This window comes from Macaca fascicularis, chromosome 2 (genome assembly GCF_037993035.2).
Source record: "Macaca fascicularis isolate 582-1 chromosome 2, T2T-MFA8v1.1".
Taxonomy (NCBI): Eukaryota; Metazoa; Chordata; class Mammalia; order Primates; family Cercopithecidae; genus Macaca; species Macaca fascicularis.
The window spans coordinates 109149897-109169080 of record NC_088376.1 but is presented as its reverse complement, the minus strand read 5'-3'; the positions used below and the strand labels follow the sequence as shown (position 1 = coordinate 109169080).

General features: G+C 38.1%; 1 protein-coding gene across 4 annotated transcripts in view; it reads right to left on the bottom strand.

Moving 5' to 3' along the window:
• Window positions 1-19184, bottom strand: part of CCR3 (C-C motif chemokine receptor 3) — a 141504-nt gene that overhangs the window by 5015 nt on the left and 117305 nt on the right. For all 4 annotated transcript variants that reach the window (XM_074033764.1, XM_065540495.2, XM_015445359.4 and 1 more), the window contains one exon: window positions 13084-13220. The gene's annotated coding sequence lies outside the window, so the exon portion shown is untranslated. The remainder of the gene's footprint in view (window positions 1-13083; window positions 13221-19184) is intronic.

The window sequence follows — 19184 nt, the reverse complement described above, 5'->3', positions numbered from 1 at the left end:
TCATAACCACTGTGTCTCTTCTCACATTCCCTGGGGTCAGAGGAGAAAAGCCTCCTCCTCTCCATTCTTATCTGACAAATTTTGAAACAGTATGTGTTGAATAACTGTCCTCTCCCCTTTGGGCTTGAAATATCACCTTTGTCATATATTCTTTAATGTTCCTGATTCTGATTTTGTACTTTATATTCTATTGATATTTTATTTCTGTGCTAGGGACACTCTTCTTACTGTAGATTTATAAGATGATTTATACAGATGATATTATTATGCAACTCCCTTTCATTATATATTTCCAAATGTCTTACATATTAGAGCCATTTGTTTCTTAAACTTTAGGATCATCTAGTCAATTACCTATAAAAACTCAAGCTTGGGTGGAATTGTGTTACATTTGTAAATAAATTTAGGAAGAATTGATAACTTTACAATATCAAGGTTTTATACCTGGGAACGTGATTTTGTTCTACTTTGAAGGTTAAAGATTATTTCAACATGAAAAAAGAGGATAATAAAGAACAAAAGCTAAATGAACATAGAAAGTAGGAGGGAGAGAAAGAGAATGAGACAGAGAATCTTATGTGGTTAAACTGGATAAAATTGAATGAATTTATTACAAAGATTTTAAAATGGGCTTTCAATATCAAAGTACACTGATGCAAAACTAGAATTTGGTCTTCTTTCTGTTAAAAACCACAAAGTTGTCTTTATCAAGATCTTTGATTACTTATGAAAATAGAGTTATTTGTGTTACAAGAACTAAGATTTTTCGTTTTTGTTTTCTTAACTATTGCCCAAGACCATTGGAACCCACCTCTTGCATCTGCATAACCTTTGACTGCATGGAGTCATAACCTTTGACTGCATAACCTTTGACTGCATAACCTTTGACTGCATAACCTTTGACTGCATGGAGTCAAAGGAGATCATTTTGGAGCTTTAAGTTTTGACTGCCCTGCTGGATTTCGAATTTGCATGGGGGCTGTAACCCCATTGTTTTGGCCAATTTCTCCCATTTAGAATGGCTGTATTTACCCAATGCCTATACCCTCATTGTATTGAGGAAGTAATTAACTTGCTTTTGATTTTACAAGCTCATAGGCAGAAGGGACTTGCCTTGTCTCAGATGAGATGTTGGACCGTGGACTTTTGAGTTAATGCTGAAATGAGTTAAGACTTTGGGCAACTGTTGGGAAGGTATGATTGGTTTTGAAATGTGAGGACATGAGATTTGGGAGGGGTCAGGGTAGAAAGATATGGTTTGGCTGTGTTCCCACCCAAATCTCATCTTGAATTGTATCTTCCACAATCCCCATATGTCATGGGAGACACGCGGTGGGAGGTGATTGAATTATAGGGGTGAGTCTTTCCTGCACTGTTCTCAGGATAGTGAATGAGTCTCATGGGATCTGATGGCTTTAAAAAGGGGAGTTTCCCTGCACAAACTTTTCTTCTCTTGTCTGCCGCCATGAGACGTGCCTCTCAACTTCTCCCATGATTGTCAGGCCTCCCCAGCCACATGGAACTGGAAGTCCAATAAAACTCTTTCTTTTGTAAATTGCCCAGTCTCAGGTATGACTTTATCAGCAGCATGAAAATGGACTAATACAACTATGTAACTTTCTGTATTTGCCTTTGAAATCTTTTACTTGTCACTTTGGCTAAATGGATACCTAAGTGTTGTTTCAGAGTGAACTGTGATCCTATTTAATCAAGTGCTTTAAAACTTTCGCATTTTTGACAACCTTCCTAAATCAATTCTACATACAGTCTTTTTGACCTTAAGCTAACTTTGGAATTTTGCAGAGAGCCTCTGGAAAATCCTCAAAGGAATTTATTCTCTCCTTATATTATAAAAAGAGAGATATTAGACTAATTATTTAACATACTACATTGTATGGGAAGCACTGCCAAATAAAAAATAATGTTAAATCTTCTTTATGTTATATTTGTATAGATACATGTTATTAATATGTGTTTCAGAAATTATATGAAATTCCTACATATCAGATATGTCCTGGTATAATTTTATCAGCCATGTGTTGTTTATCAGCCATATGTTGTATATATTTCATCAGCCAAAATGTTGTATATCACAGAAATAACCAAATTTCTTCTTTAACTGCATTATAGTAAATTCTCAGGGGCATTTTAAACCATTGTTCATCCACAGCAGTTATTGTTTTACTCTGGTGCTTTCCTGAAGGCTTTTGCAAATACCTTATGGTACAAAATGACATGAAATTCATAGAAAGACTCTGACACTTATAGATTTCTGACAGTTTTGAACTAGGGTTGTTTCCAGCCTTATAGTCCTGCAAGCTGAAGTTGAATTACCTAAAATAAACTCCAGAGAAATCACCACAACTGCTTGTATATGAACATCTTTTGTGCATGTTGCTGCATGGCTGCTCAGAAAGTTCCCTGGACCACCAATGACACCACCAGAGACATTCAATCTGCAAGCCAAGAAAATCTATTAAAGTGAAACAGTCATATTTTTTAAAATGCTGTTTCTATGCCATTGAGTCAGGAATTATAGCCCTAAATCTTAGAGATCTAAGAGATCAGATCCTACTATTCTACCAGATCAGAGAAGCAAAATTGATTGACTAAATCTTGGCTCTTTTAAGTAAGTTGGTTTGGTTGGTTTTGGGGTATTTTTCAGACTCTTGGTATTATCCTCCTATTAGTCATATTGATAATATCCCTTATGCAATGTAGTCTCACAAGGGTCTTAAGTGCTTGTCAGCGGCCACTAACTCAACAGTTGATCTCCGTGAAGATTGAAAACCAAAACCATATGAACAAGAGTCATCAAAATAACCTACTGAGATTCTAGTTTGTGACCCATAAATGTCTGCAGAAAGGAAAACAACATGTAGTAACCAAGGGTAATAGCCAGTCACATTCTCAGTTCAAGTGAGAGAATGATCAAAAGTGGGGAACTATTAAAGAAAAATAAAAATGAAGGCCACAGTTTAGATACATCCCAAGACCCAGTGCTAATCATATTCTTGAAAAACACAATCCCAAATACCATAATGTTGAAATCCCAAAATATCAAAATCACAATCCTAAAAGATTAAAATTCCTAATGTTGAAATCCTGAAAGCTGAATTCTGGGGAAGGATTAGTGCATTTCTGGTTGTACACACTGTAGTTGCATAATGTTAGTTGCATTGTGTTAAGAGGAACTATTACTTGCTATTATCTTTATTTGAAAATTAAGTATGGTTTAAGGAGATGTGTATGCATGTCAACTTGACAAAGGGTGCATTTGTGGACTTAATTTTAGATGTCAACATGACTGGGTAAAGGAATAACTAGAAACTTGGTGAAGCATTGTATTGAGTGTGTCTGTGAAAGTGTTTCCAGAGATTGCTGTGTGAGTCTGAGTGGATTAGGTGGGAAAGATCTGCTTTCAGTGTAGACAGGCACCATCCAATCAGCTGGGGGCCTGAAGTGAACAATTACAGAAGGCAAATTGGTCTGTCTTTGAGAGCTGGAACAGACTGTTCTTCTATTGCTTTAGACATCAGAAATCCAGGCTCACCAGCCTTTGAACTATACAACTACCCACCTTCCCCAACTCAGCGGATTTCAGCCTAGGACTGAGAGTTACAAGAGTGGCTTCTCTGTTTCTGAGGCCTGCAGACTTACACTGAGCCACACTACCAGTATTCCAGGGTCTCCAGCTTGCAGATGGTTTGTTGTGGGACTTCTTAGCCACCATAATTGGGAGCCAATTATCCTAATAAATCCCATCTCCTATATCTACATACATATCCTATTGTTCTGTCTCTGGAGAACCCGAATATAGATTTGGTATTGAGGAAGCTGAGTATCATCCTTCTTACTGGAATGATATGCCATTGTGGTTTTAAATACTAATACATGCTAAGGACTCTCAAATTGATGTCTTAAGCCCTGACCCAAACTCCTACTCAAAATCTCATCTTAAATGTCTAATGAGCATCACAATATTCCATTACTCTTCCTTTATTCTCAATGGAAGAAATTGTTGGTGAACGTTTTTCCCAGGAAAAAAAAAGCCTGTGACAAGCTAAGTGTATGAGGTTACTTTAATGGTGAAAGATAAAAATTTTTAAGTTAATTATTATTGATGCTACAAAAGCACCAATCCTTAATTGCAACAGCCAAGCAATAAGTGGACTTTTAAATGGACAGCATATACTTAGGCAATGTGTAGACCACAACGACTCTCCAAATACAAGTGCAGCAAGTGCTTTGAAGAACCTAGAAGAGAAAACACAGGGGAAAAATGCAAGAAATTTCCCTTGCCAAGTTATCCAATTGTGTATCACTTCTGTCTCTTCACACCTAGTGCCAATTCACTATGCTATGTATTTAATCTTTGCGTCATTTTCAGTAGTGGAGGTATAAACTGTGTAAAGACATTTAGAGAGTTCTATTATGTTTTATGCGTTTTTTTTTTTTTTTGCAAATTTGACTCCTGAAAGTGCATTACTATTATAAGTTTGTGTGTAAGCATTGTGTGTGTGCACACAAATGTCAAGACCTCCTTCATAAATAAACAGATGTCCTTTGTGTGCCTCTGTGTTTGTGAAAGATACAATTTCTCGAGGTCTTGGCTCTTTGGGCAACTGGCAAATGTGGTGGTGACTGATCTCATTCAAAGACTGAGGATGTCCATCACAGTATTTCAGATGACCACAGTTTATAAAGCTGGGTGCACACAATTACCAACTATAGTGATATGCATTTATATATTGTGATTTTTGACCTATGTATTTATGAGTAAATTCATCTGCTCATAACTGTTATACCCTTGTGACTGTTGTTAGTATACCTGAGTGTTTATGCTTGCAAAAATATGTATGATATTATTCCCTATTATGAAGTGTTCTGTTGTGTTTTAATAAGTTTTTCAAGATAAATCCTCCTTTAGGAATATAAATAAATGTCTTTTAAATTATTGTTTTCAGAGTTATATTTTCGGGATTTTAATATTTTGGGATAGTGGTTTTTGGATTTAAAATTTTAGTCTTTCTAGATTTCAACATTTGGAATTATGGCATTCAGTAGTGTGTCTTTCAGGATTATAGCCCAAACTCCTCAAGGGCAACCACCCGTGGCCACATAGCCAAGACTGAAGGCATCCTGATTTCCCTGAAAAGCCAACTGTAATAATAAATGAAACACAAAATATAAAGTTTATGTCATTGTCAGCATGATTCAGTGAAATTAAACCAATCTGCTATAGACAAATCAGCTTTAAAAGTTCTTGTTTCAACACCATTGTTAATGTACAAACAAATCACAAAAAAAAGGTCAAAATACTGAAAGATCTCTACAAGGAAAACTACAAAACACTGATGAAAGAAATCTTAGATGACCCAAAAAAATGGAAACACATCCCATGCTCATGAATGGGTAGAATCAATATTGTGAAAATAACCATACTGCAAAAAGCAACCTACAAATTCAATGCAATTTCCATCACAATAGCACTTTTATTCTTCACAGAATTAGAAAAAAATCCTAAAACTCACATGGAACCAAAAGAGCCCATATAGCCAAAGCAAGATAGCAAAAAGAACAAATCTGGAGGCACCACGTTACCCAACTTCAGACTGTACTGTTAATATAAGGCCATAGCCATCCAAACAGCATAGTACTGGTATAAAAACAGGCATATAGACCAGTGGAACAGAATAGAGAACCCAGAAATAAACCCAAATACTTAAGGCCAACTGACCTTCAACAAAGCAAACAAAAACATAAAGTGGGGAAAGGACACCCTATTCAACAAATGGTGCTGGGATAATTGGCTAGCCACCTGTAGAAGAATGAAACTGGATCCTCATCTCTCACTGTAGACAAAAATCAACCCAAGATGGATCAAAGACTTAAATCTAAGACCCAAAACCATAAAAATTTTAGAAGATAACCTCAAAATAACTGTTCTAGACATTGGCTTAGGCAAAGAGTTCTTGACCAAGAACCCAAAAGCAAATACAACAAAAGCAGAGATAAATAGATGGAACTCAATTAAACTAAAAAGCTTCTACACAGCAAAAGAAATAATCAGCAGAGTAAACAGACAACCAATAGAGTGGAAGAAAATCTTTGCAATCTATACATCCGATAAAAATCTAATATCCAGAATCTACAAGGAACTCAAACAAATCATCAAGAAAAAAACAAACGATCCCATCAAAAAGTGGGCTAAGGACATGAATAGACAATTCTCAAAAGAAGATATACAAATAGCCAACGAACATATGCAAAAATGCTCAGCAGCACTAATTATCAGGGAAATGCAAATCAAAACCACAATGTGATACTGTCTAGTCTTGCAAGAATGGCTATAATAATTTAAAAAAAAATAGATGTTGGCGTGGTTGTGGTGAAGAGAACACTTTATGCTGTTGATGGGAATGTAAACTAGCGCAACCCCTATAGAAAACAGTGTGGTGATTCCTTGAATAATTAAAAGTTGATCTATCATTTGATCCAGCAATCCTACTCCTGGGTATCTACCCAGAGGAAAATAAGTCACTATATGAGAAAGATACTTGCACATACGTTTATAGCAACACCATGGTATACTACTCAGCCATGAAAAGGAATGAAATAATGCCAATCTGCAGCAACCTGGATGGAATTAGAGATCCTTAGTTAAGTAACTCAGGAATGGAAAACCAAACATTGTACAGTGTCACTCATAAGTGAGAGTTAGGCTATGAGGAAGCAAAGGCATAAGAAAGACACAATGAACTTGGGGGACTCAGGGGGAAGGGTGGGAGGGGAGTGAGGGATAAAAGACTACACTTTGAGTACAGTGTACACACTGCTCAGGTGATAGGTGCACCAAAATCTCAGAAATCACCCCTAAAGAAATTATCCGTGTAACCAAACACCACCTGTTCCCCTAAAACCTATTGATTTTTTTAAAATTTTTTTTTTTTAAATTTTTTACAAAAAAGAACTTTGAACCCAGAGGGGAAAAGTACTTCCTCCTTTATGCTTTATAAACTATGCTGTAAGTGCTCTAAGTGGGAATCCCTACACTTTCAGATCTATGTCTCCTCGCTCTCAAACTGTTCTTTTGTGTGCACAATAAACGTCTGCAACTTGAAATTTTGATCTGATTTTATTTTTGACAAATGTAAAATTTCCTTTACTCTCCCCTTTCTCAATTTCTTCTCCTCCTCAGAGGGGAGATTGTTGTTGAGCCCTCTTGTATTTGTTTATGTATTTATACACATAATTATAAGTGGCTTTTTGGTACATAAATCAGGACCTCACATGGCACCCATTTCATTGCTGGATAATTCTATTCAGGGTGTTTTTGAGTGGTGGTTGAATTTATATACATAATTATAAGTGGCTTTTTGGTGCATAAATCAGGACATAAATCTGAGTAAGAAATATCAAGTTTTCTGTGACTTTTTAAACTTTACATCTTGGAAATCTTTCTATATCAATACTTGTAGAACTGTCTCATTCTTTGGTACATAAATCAGAGTAAGAAATATCAAGTTTTCTGAGAGTTTTTAAACCTTACATCTTGGAAATCCTTCTATATCAACACTTGTAGAACTGCCTCATTCTTTCTAATCATGAGATGGTATTCCACTGTGTGGAATTTAAACAGTTTTCTATGAACAGAATTTAGATTACCCACACTGGGCATCAATACAAAATTTACCAGTATAACAAACCTGCACATTTACTCTCGAACCTAAAATAAAAGTAGAACAAATATACTCCCCCAAAATCCTGTAATTCTAGTTTCCCTTGAGGTTAACACATGATGGGGTTAATAAACTTCCTGTGTGTAAACTTCGTTAAATTTAATCTTAATTTAATCTAAATTAATAAAAGTGTTGTATGCAGATAGTGGAAAGGATCATTTCACAGCATCCAAAAGTGGTCCAAATATGTCCAGGGCTCATTTAATGCAAACGTTCACCAACTGAAATGCAGTCAAGAGGAAGCCTTACCCAGTAAAGATGAGTTGAAGCTGTGGGTATCCATCTTGGAGAAAAGCCACTCTAGGGAGGGCAGAGAGTAGGATACTGGCTGGGCAGATGAGAATCAGAATTATGTGTGACTCACAGCAAAGCCTCCCAGAACCAGCAAGAAGTAGTTCAAAGATGCAAATTCAACCACCACTCAAGAACACCTTGAGTAGAATTATCCAGCGATGAAATGGGTGCCACGTGAGGTCTTGAGTGAGCTGCGACTGGAGGAATTCATGAGGCTCAGTGACTTCCTATCAGGGACAGGGTAGGAGGGATTCCCCCAGAAGGAGGCAGGTTGGCTAGAGCAGCGTTTCTCAGCCCTGGCTGCATGTGGGAGTCACAGATGAGCTCTTGAAAATCCCCAGCTTACACCTCTGAACAGTTAAATCAGTCTCTGGAGATGGGACCTGGCTCTCAGTGGTTCTTAATGCTCTCCTGGTGATTCCCTTGTGCAGCCAAGGCTGACAGCTCCTGCACTACATGACATGAAGTCCCTCCTAAATTTGAACTTTTTTTTTTTTTTAAATCCCTGAGTCATATAACCCTCCAACCTACTTTAAGTGTAGTGAAAAGAAAAGGAGAAACTTAGGGGTAGAATAAAGAATATCCTCAGTTGCAAGTTCTTTAGAAGCTAACACCATGAATGGCAAACACAAGAGCCAATTTAATGGTAGTCTATATTGCTGTGTTATCCAGAACAAATGAAATCTACCACCTGACTTTCCATCCACCTCTCCACCAGCTATCCCTTCATGTTTTCATCCAATTACCCATCTAGATATTCAACTTGCTTCCCATCTATGCAATTAAGTTGATCCCCTCCCAACCCCTCCCACTTCCTTCCCTTCCTTTGTTTCTTTTCTCAAAAAACCTGGAGTATCCAGAAAAGTTAGTTATCTGTGCAGTAGTCCGATAGAACTTTTCTGTATTAGTGGAAATGTTCTGTGTCTGTGCTGTCCGATAAGAGAGACACTTGGCCGGGCACTGTGGCTCATGCTTACAATCCCAGCATCTTGGGAGGCCAAGGTGGGTGGATCATTTAAGGTCAGGAGTTCAAGACCAGCTTGGCCAACATGGTGAAACCTTGTCTCTACTTCAAAAACCAAAAAATTAGCCAGGCATTAGTGGTGCACCCCTGTAATCCCAGCTACTTGGGAGGCTGAGGCAGGAGAATCTCTTGAGCCAGGAAGTGCAGTTTGCTGTGAACCAAGATCATGCCACTGCATTCCAGTCTGGGAGACAGAGTGAGACCTTGTCTCAAAAAGAGAAAAAAAAAAAGACAGACACTAGCCTCATGGCTATTGAGCACTTGAAATGTGGCTAGTGCAATTGAGAAACTGAACTTTTTATTTTATTTAATTTAAATAGCCACATGTAGCAAGTAGTGGACAGTACAGGCCTAGTGTCCAGCATGATGCCTGACAAATGAAAGCTGCTTAATAAACTCTTCTGCAGTGTATGAAAGGATGGAGTAGAATAATTTTTACTCAGCTTTGCACTGTCCGGACTACACATCTGAAATATTATGTTCTGTTCCAGGCACCAAATTTTAAATTCTATCAACCCTAGAATATAGAAGGAGGTAGGATGATAAGAGTCCCAAAACATCAGCCACAGTTGGCAGAACTTGGAATGTTTTGTATGAAAAATAATAGTCTTTGCATGAAATCAACCTAAATGCCCATCAATGACAGGTTGGATAAAGAAAATGTGGTACATATACACATGGAATACCATGCAGCCATAAAAACAAAACAGATAACATCTTTTGCAGGAACATGGATGGAGCTGGAAGCTATTATCCTTAGCAAACTAATGCAGGGACAAAAAATCAAATACCACATGTTCTCACTTATAAGTGGGAGCTAAATGATGAGAACTCATGAACACAAAGAAGGGAACAACAGACACCGGGGTCTACTTGAGAGTGGGAGGAGGGAGAGGAGCAGAAAAACAACTATTGACTACTAGGCTTAATACCTGGGTGATGAAATAATCTGTACAACGAACCCCCATGGCACGAGTTTACCTATATAACAAACCTTCACATGTACCCCCAAACCTAAAATAAAAGTTAAAAAAGGAAAATCATCATATTTGGATTCATTTTAGTTTTGTTTTTCTTTTTTGTATGCCTTTGGTCTGGATCAAATGTTTTTATTTTTATTTTTTATTTTTAATTAAAGGGTTGGATTAGGCAATGTTTTAGGCCCACATAAGATAGAAAAGTCTATGATATGATAGTTTTTCCTGTAGAAGAGGAAGTAGACTCTCATAGAGCAGAAATTTGATGACCTTGGAGGAAACTAGATTCACCCACACACGGGGACGAACTTTCTGAGAACAGTGCAGGAACAGAATGAGGGAACCCGTGAGCTTCTTCCCTGGAAATACACAAGAAGAGCCTCTCAAAGTTCAAATCGTGAATGAGTGCAGTCTTCTCTTTCCAGCCACAAACATTTCCCAGCATCGGTATTCTAGAGCAGCACATGGATTTCCAAAGTTTCCAATCATTAGTACTAGTTACTGGTTCAAAGTTACACCTCATGCTTGTTTCTTTCAGAATTGTGTCTGAGTGCAGTCAGTTCATCTTAAGTGACAGAGTTTCACCCAACAGCCAAATGATTTTGGATTCTTTTTACCAATCTCCTTGACCAAATATTAGACTTGTTCATTACATTTTAGTAACAGGTGTTTCAAATGTGGCTGATTTTTACTTTCCAATACAGGCTGATATGTTATTTAGTTGAAGGAGTTGGTCATGAAGAATATGTTTTCATAGGGAAATTATGCGTATACATTCCAAATAACATGGTTGTGAGGTATTCAGCATGACCAGAATGTTCAGCTTTCTGGGACCCAGAGCTTCCACCTCCAACTGTGCTATGGAGAGAGAGCCTTTCCAGGTACCATGTATGTTATAATTGATAGCACACTTGTATATAATTTTGTATTCTCATACCTTCTTTATCTTTCACCTAGTTCCATGTGGCTAAAAATTACTTAAAAATGTAATTAGTAATGACTCCAACATATTGTATAGATAATCATGGTTATTTAATCATTGCCTTTTTGTTGTGTGATTAAGTTGTTCACAATTTGCTCTGCTATAGATAATACTGCAATAAACATATTTGTGTGCATTTTAAAATTATTTCCTTAAGGTATATTACACAAATCACAATGTCTACATTGAATTATATTTCGAAGTCTCTTGATGCATTTTGTCAAATTGCTTCCAGAAAGTATGTAAATCATTTTGTATATGATTTTGCATATCATTCTGTATTCTGATATCTTAATTTCTTTATCTTTCACCTAGTTCCATGTGGCTAAAAATTACGTGAAAATGTAATTTGTAATGATTCCAACATATTGTATAGATAATCATGGTTATTTAATCAACCTTTTCATTGTGTGATTAAGTTGTTCAGTTTGCTCTGCTATAAATAATACTGCAATAAACATATTTGTGTGCATTTTAAAATTATTTCCTTAAGGTATATTACACAAATCACAATTTCTACACTGAATTATATTTCGAAGTCTCTTGACGCATTTTCTTAAATTGCTTCCAGAAAGTGTGTAACAATATATATACTCTTTGCACTAGTAGGTGATGGTGCCCGTTTCAGCAAGCATCCATCAATATAGAGAAGATCTAAAAGAAAGAAAAAATTACTTGGCCAATTAGATGGGCAAAAGGGATGCCATTATTGTCGTAATTAACATTTATTTCATTACTGATTTTTTTAACTACAAGTATTAGTCATTCATATTTCCTTTTCTGTGAATTATTCATATTTCCTTTTCTGTGTATTATCTCTTTCTGCCCTTCACCCAATTTATTCTGCTGTACAGATCTGCTTTTTTCCTATTAAGTCATACACAGGGCTCACCTTTCTTCTCCCAGAAGAGCTAACTCAGCCTGCCTGGTTCAATGTAATCATCACCACTTTCTGGAAACACCTGCACTTCAAAAATATACTTCAACTTATACCACATCCATGTGGAAGACCCCATATTCCCACCACTCTCACTTGAAGTACTTGTCAAAGTTAGCACTCATCCTCTGTCAATCCAGGCATTTCCAGAAGAATTGTTGAGGCTTTCTAGCTCTACCCTCTAACACAGACAACCTCGTTCACCCAGAAGAAAAGACATCAAATCAATCAACTGACTCATCTAGTAGCTTGACTTAGTGTGGATTTTCAATGAAAACTTCAAATAAATACATATATTTCCACACATACATACTTAATACACACATACATATGTGTTATAATCAGCCCTCTGTATCCATGGGTTCCACATTTGTGTATTCAACCAATCACGGATCAAAAATATCTGGGAAAAAACTCCACAAAGTTGCAAAAACCAAGCCTTGAATTTGCCACGCAGCAAGTGCTATGTCGACTCCACATGAATGAAGCACCGTGTACACATTGTATTAGGTATTACAAGTAATCTAGGTATGATTTAAAGGGTACTGGAGGATATTCATAGGTAATCAGCAAATACTACATCATTTTATAAAAGGAACTTGAGCATCTATGGAATTTGGTATCTGCAATGGTTCTGGAACAAATCCCTCACAGATACCAAGGGAGGACTGTATATATATAAAAATGTATGTGTATATATACACATATATAAATTATATTTTCACTGACTATTTCTTACAAGTCAATATAAAGAAACACAAGCTATTAAGTGTAAGCTCTTTGGAGTAGTCCTATGTACAATAGTTGAGAATTTGTGAAAGTATAGGAGGGTAACATGGGCACAGATGTTGACTAAAGAGGTATAAAGGGCCAAGTTTGGGTGAGTGCTACACGCAAACATATCATTGTGTGAATGGGAGACAGAAAGGGGAAATTATAAAAAACAAGAAGAAAATGGAGATATGTGGCCATATCTTCTCCCACTCTGGCCCCATACTACCTCTAAATTGCTGTGTACCTTCCTTCTCTTCCCCCCTAAATCCAAGAGCACTGCTGGAAGTTATTACTTCCGCCTGCCTGGACCCCTCCTTGTTCCACCTCCCTTTTCCTGGAAAAGCGACACCTACCTGAAAATCTCTTCTAAGTAAAAACTTCTGTTGTATTTCAGTAAGTTCTTGCCCAGATAAGCACAAGAAGACCAGTGGCACCTGCTAATTTAGTGAAGTCCTTGATATGCCCAGTGATAGCTTAGATGTCATCATTCCTGAAACAGAGATACCATCAGATCACAGACATTAGTAAAGTAGTAAACAATGTAAGTATATAACTTCCTGTTTTAAACAGACTAGCTTCTCAGTTTTGCAGGTTTTCAGAAAGATACTTACTTTGGTGCAGTTCTTCTTTTTCATGATTGACACCGCATACTAACCACTCGCCTGAGAAATCCTTGCAATGAGTGCTGCTTTAGGGGCTCTTCACCCCATTGGCATTGCTCATTTTTGGTGGTGGGGGGTTGTTATAATTTTTTTTTTAAGACAGTATTTTACTCTGTCACCCAGGCTGGAGTGCAGTGGCATGATCTCAGCTCACTGCAACCTCCGCCTCCTGGGTTCATGGGATTTTCCTGCCTCAGCCTCTGGAATAATTGGTATTAGAGGCACGTGCCATCATGCCTGGCTAATTTTTGCATTTTTAGTAGAGACAGGGTTTCACCATATTAGCCAGGCTGGTCTCAAACTTCTGACCTCAAGTGATCTGCCTGTCTCGGCCTCCTAAAATGCCGGGATTTCTAATTCTTGAATAAGCATTGATTTGGCCCATCAGGAGACAGGATGAAGAATGAAATAAGAATTTCCCAGCAAAGGAATAAACTAATTATTCTGCAGGGTCCTGTAGATACTCGGATAGGGCAAAATGTGGCTGCAAAGGTTTAGACAAGTCTAAAAGACTTGAGTCTGAGTTTCAGTTGTGGCACACACAGCTGCATAACCTGGAGGTAGTAATTTAAACTCGCTGTACCTCAGCTTCCTCATCTCTAAACTGGAAATAATGATATTTAAGTCATAGCATTGCCAGGAAACCAGCTAAGATAAGTATGTGAAAAGTCTGCAGAATATACAGGGCTAAGCAAACGTAAAGCCTGGGTAGAATGCCACTGTGACATAAGTGTCACAGGGCAGAGCCATGTGCCTACTGTATGTGCTGATGTGTCCCTTGGGACCTAGCATGGTACTGGGCACAGATCATGTATTCACCCAATATTTGTGGGAAAAACTCTGACTAAGCATGATGTGAAGAAAGAATAGGGAGAGAATTTGAGAGAGAGAGAGAAGAAAGGGAGGAAGGGGTTCAGTTTCCACCTCAATCAGAGTGTTGGTGATCAGAGACAACAGAGACCTGATAAAATATCAAGAACGCTCAAATATAGTTAAAGCATAACCAATGAAACATTTCACTATTTAATCCACAGTATATTCAATATACCATATTCAAATTGGCTAAAACAAAATTTTAGAGTGGTGGTAAGAGCCCAGACTTTGCTGCTGGACACTTGAGTACAAAACCTACCTTTACCACTTAATAGGGATATCACCTTGGGCAAGCTACATAACCTCTGTGTGCCTCAGTGTGCGCTACTGCAAAATAATGTAGCAATGCCTAGCTTGTAGGATCTGTGTGAGGAGTAAATAAATTAGGACTAAGTGGAGACCAGTGTGTGACATGTGGACAATGTCATGAAAATATTTATCATGGTTGTCATGACAGATCCTCTCAGTGAGAAAGAGGCATTCACTCAGGGTGGCCTGAAATATAGCATAATATCTTGTGCTCTGATTCAACATGTGGGATGTCAAATGCAAGTTCTATGGGGTTTAGAAAACAGGACCATGTTGGTTGAAGGGACTGGGAACGGCTTCGTGGAAGAGAAAGGGCCTGAGGGATGAATAGAATTTGGCCATGTGGAAGGGGTAGGGAGAGTTTCCAGGAGAAATGAAGTAGAGCTACCAAAACCAAGAGGTGAGGTGAGCTTGGTCCCTGTGCAGGGGTAGGCAGGAATGAAATTAGGGAACAGATATGCTTGCGTCTTAATACCAGGAGCCAAGAGCCAGGGAGATTAATATATATACACACATACACATTTAAAAATGTGTAAAACATTATATACATCTGTTAGGGTGACACACATTCAGAAGCTCCAGCCCTGTAGAGCATTCAGAGCCACCCACAGATCTCTGGCAGAGGGTGGAATTTGGCGGGCCCATTATAGTGCCTCTGGCTTCCACTCCTTTCACTTTACCTGGGGAGTTTTATCCCTAGATCACATGACATGCCAACAGGTGGTTGATGACATCTGAAGACAGGAAAGCCATGGGCCTGGCAGAGGTAGTGGGCATGGAGCAAAGAGTGGAGGGAGATACGATTGCTGGTTTTGGCTAGATTATAAAGAGATTATAAAGAGTTGAGGAGTTCACAGCAGATTCCATGGAAATGTGGGAGCTATTAAAGGATTTTGAGTGATAGTACCAGTACTACCTGATTGAGATCATTGCTTGAGGGTTTTCAGAATATTCCACATAAATTTTCTGGGTCGAAATCCCACAATGACCTTTAAAGTTAACAGGGAGATTGTCATCCCAGAGCTGCCTCCATGGGGTGCCATTCACAGTGTAATCAATGCAAACTGCTCCCCCGAGACTATGTAGTAGACCAGAAGGAGGAGCAATGCAGGCAATCACCTAACCTGTGGGTAAGGGAATTGAGGTCAAGTGATCTGTCCAAGGTCACACGTGACTAAATGATGGAGCAGGAATTCCAACTCCAGCCTCCTTAATTAGCACTCTGTGTTCTCACCGGTGGTGAAATAGAAGGTACCCAGGATTTAGCACCAAACAGACCGGGTTCACTTCACCCATTTATGGCTCATACAGATGAGTCATTTAGCCTTCCTGAGCCCTAATTTCACCATCTACAGTGGAAATTTTGGCTGAAATAAAACACATGGTAGTAGCTTGATAAATAATCACAATTACCAAATGACATCTCTGCAGAGTTAAAACTATAACAAAGCATCCTTCATCTGAAATCAACAAATTTTATTATTTCCTAGAAGGTTACAAAGATTTAAAAAGCATTTGGAAATTTCTGTAAAGAATCTACATGCAAAAGATTTTTAACAGCTAATTCATAAGAGATTGTAAAAATTCATTCACTTCCATTTCTAGACCTTGGAGAAAAACAAAGAGGACAGGGGACAGAATTTTTTTCTGACATTTTGCAATATGGCAGATTCTTATAAGAATCTCTATGATTTCCCTCATTAGTTTTTCAGTTAACAACGTATTGAAGAGTCATTTGCTTGCACCCATTTTAAGTGTACAGGTCAACAAATTCAACAATTGCATACCTCTCTGAATCACCATCATAATCAAATATAGGACATCTTCACACCTCAAAAAGTACCTTATGCCCCATTTCAGTCAATGACTCCCTTATCCCCTGTCCCAGGCAACCGCTGATCTGCGTTATGTTGCTCTAGCTTAGTTTTGCTTGTTCTAGAATATCGTATATAAATGGCATCATGCCATATCTACTCCTTTGTGTGTAGCTTTTTTCTCAGCATAACGAGTTTAAGATTCATTTGTGTCATTCCATGTACCAGTGATTGTAGGGTCCCCAAGGTCCCCCCACTTTTTTCTCTGTCTCACCTGAGAAATAGAGAGTACCTTGACTACCCTGTGACTTGGCCAGCTTTGTGTTGTCTTCTGTGGCTTGAACTCAGGCTGGGGACTTGAAGACTTCCAGGCACTAATAAAGGTATTCAGGTTATTGCTAAAGCACTAAAAGAAGTGATCCCCAGCCCTGAGCCAAATTCTGTAAACCCTCATATAAACTCCATACCCTGATCCCTTCGTGGCAGACATAGCTAGGTAGAACATCTCTTTTTCTCACTGTCTGTCATGAGAACTGCTGCAACACTTTGTGAAGTTTCCCTAGCAAATACACTGTACTCGACATTAAGAAACCAGCCCAATAAAAAAGATCTGAATAGACACTCCATCAAAAAAAAAAAAAAAGTATAGATGGCAAATAAGCACATACGATTGTCAATATTGTTAGTCATTAGGAAAATGCAAATTAAAATTGCAATGAGATACAACTACACACTTACTAGAATACCTTTTTTTTTAAATTGACAATATCAAGTGCTGACAAGAATACAGAACACTAAAACTAGTGTTTTCATACATAGCCAGTGGGAATGCAAAAACGGTATAGCCACTCTGAAAATAAGGCAGTTTCTTATAAAATGCACTACAATTCAAAGCAGCTCATTATGTGTTTAAAGAACTAAAAGTGTCAGTCTGTCAGAACATTGGAGCAACTTTCAAGTAAAGCAGTTTGGTTCTCAGGAATATGTAATTGAAATAGAGAAAAGATCTGAAACTATGTGTTTAACCAACTAGGAAACGTAAGCAGATCTTGGTTTCTTTCAAATGTGTAGAAATTATTCTCTCAATCTTGAAGGTGGTAAGAAGATCAAAATCAGTCACCTGGATTATGAAAAACGGTATTCTGGTTACTGTAGCTTCATACCAAATGATCTTAAAATGTAACAGCTTATATTGTAACCCAAACAGCATGGTGTTGGTATTAAAACAGACACATAAACCAATGGAATGAAATAGGAGCCCGGAAATAAATTCACGCACTTACAGCCAACTTATTTTCAACAAAAGTGCCAAAAACATACACTGAGGAAAGGACACCCTCTTCAATACGTTCTTCTGGGAAAACTGAATAGCCACATGCAGAATGAAACTGGACCCCTATCTGTCACAAAAACCTACTCATAATGGATTAAAAATTTAAACATAAATAAATTATAAAAACTATAAAACTATAAATTATAAAATTTATAATTTTAATAAATTATAAAAACTAAAACTATAAAACTACTAGATGAAAGCATAGGGAAAATGTTTCAAGACGTTAATCTAGGCAAAGCTCTTGTGGCTAACACTTCAAAAGCACAGGCAACAAAAACAAAAATAGACAAATGGGACGGTATTAAATGAAAAAGCTTCTGCATAGTGAAGGAAACAACCAATGGAGTGAAGAGACAATCTATAGAATGAGAGACAATCTATAGAATGGTTTGCATATAGAAAGGCTACAGTGAATGGTGAGGATCGAGTTGACCAGGTTCACTCACCAGGTGGAGGGCTCGCTCCCATGCATAGCCCCCATTCCCACATCCCACTCCTTTTCTCCTGAAGGGAGCTCAAAGTGTCTACACCTGGCTTCTCTCCACCCCTTTACTGGTGAATGGTTACTGTAGCTTCATATCAAATGATCTTAAAATGTAACAGCTTATATTGTAACCCAAACAGCATGGTGTTGGTATTAAAACAGACACATAAACCATTCACCAAAGAACTAATATCCAGAATATGTACAAGGACCTCAAGCAACTCAACAAAACAACTGGAGATCTATCAAAAAGCTAAATATGGAACAAAGGTACCTCCAGCAATCCCATTATTGGGTATTTTTACAAAGGAAAGGAAATCAGTATATCAAAGGGATACTGCACCACCGTGTTTATTGCAGCACTGTTCATCCTAGTTAAGATATGGAATCAACCTAAGTGTTCATCAATGGATGAATAGATAAAGAAAATGTGGTCTATATGCACAATGAAACATTATTCAGCCATAAATGAATGAAATCATGTTATTTGCAGCAACATGGATGGAACTGGAGGTCATTATGTTAAGTGAAATAAGCCAGGCATAGAAAGACAAATTCACAAGAGGTAATTTGAATTGACTGAGAGGCAGCTGCCTCCTTTCTCTCCTCAGGTCTCCCCTTAGAGCTGCCTGCAGAACAACTTTCCAGGATCCCTGGCCTCACACCCACTCCGCTCTTCCTCCCCTGATGAAGAATCTTCAGCCATGTGCTATTGTGTCTTAGCTAAAGTCCAGAATCTTGGGACTGAGGTTTTGAACTCTTCTGAGCCTGCTGCCTCCCCTCCCACTAGGGTCCCACTGTGTGCTGCCCCACTGTGTGCTGCCTCTCTCCAATGCTGCTGGGAAACTCTGGGCATCCTGGGGACCACAGTGTGAGGGAGCTTGACAACCAGCAGTCCCAAGAGGGCCAGCAGAACCAGTGGAGAAGCATTAGAGGAACTGGAAGCCTCTGGTCTGCAAAAGAGAAGATAAGAAGT